The sequence below is a fragment of the Lucilia cuprina genome, chromosome 2, assembly GCF_022045245.1.
Source record: "Lucilia cuprina isolate Lc7/37 chromosome 2, ASM2204524v1, whole genome shotgun sequence".
NCBI lineage: Eukaryota > Metazoa > Arthropoda > Insecta > Diptera > Calliphoridae > Lucilia > Lucilia cuprina.
In genome coordinates this window covers 67,783,550-67,784,633 of record NC_060950.1, presented here as the reverse complement: position 1 = coordinate 67,784,633, position 1,084 = coordinate 67,783,550, and positions in this window count along the sequence as shown.

The window sequence follows — 1,084 nt, the reverse complement described above, 5'->3', positions numbered from 1 at the left end:
TAAATTTATGACACAAGTTTTTTTTATGGGTACAAAATAAAATTACAGAAAAAACTAAATTATATGAGAAAAGTTAAATTAAATAATGTTTAGATTCTTAGAACAACTTCGTAGTAATATCTAAAGCTTTTTGTAAGCCTAAGTTTTCCTGTTTTAAGGACATTCCAACATCATATATGTATTTTTGCAGAATTTCTTCAATATATATAAATATCTATAAATTTAAATTTATTTTTCATCTGTTATATATACATTTAATTTTCTAACAAAGACGTGCATTTTACTCTATACAAATGATAAATTTTAAATTTAATTAAATATTCTAAACGCACCGCTGAGCCACTTGTGGCAAATTGTTTTGTTCGCTCATACAAAAAAAAAACACCAAGCAACACAACATATATAGGAATATACACACCAAGTCTATTAGAACTTAAAAAAATATACAAAAAAGCCAAAGAATACATGTATAAAAAGTTATAGAAAAAAACTTTACAGACTACTTAACGCCTGAGACGACACATTATTTGAATCAATTCCGCTGTAGACAGACGAACACAATTGGTGACTGACACACATAAATGTGCAGGCGTTTTAGACTAATATAAAGAAGTGCAAATAAAACGTATACAAATACGTTTTATATATTGGTTTAATAATGAAAGCTTACGTTAGGTTTTTTAGTTATTATATTACGATTGTAATATTATGACAAGTAATTCTGAGAACAGGGAAATTTCAGCAAAATGGCATCAGAGCAGATACAGAGAGGTCTAATTCTGATCTATCATCTAGTCTATAGTCTATTACATAGTTTATATTCTATAACCTATTCTATAGTGCAATGTATAGTCTAGTCTATAGTGTAGTGTATAGTCTAGTTTATAGTCTAGTCTATAGTCTAGTCCATAGTGTAGTGTATAGTCAAGTCTATAGTCAAGTCTATAGTGTATAGTCTATAGTATAGTCTATAGTGTAGTGTATAGTCTAGTCTATAGTCTATAGTCTAGTCTATAGTCTAGTCTATAGTCTAGTCTATAGTCTAGTCTATAGTCTAGTCTATAGTCTAGTCTATAGTCTAGTC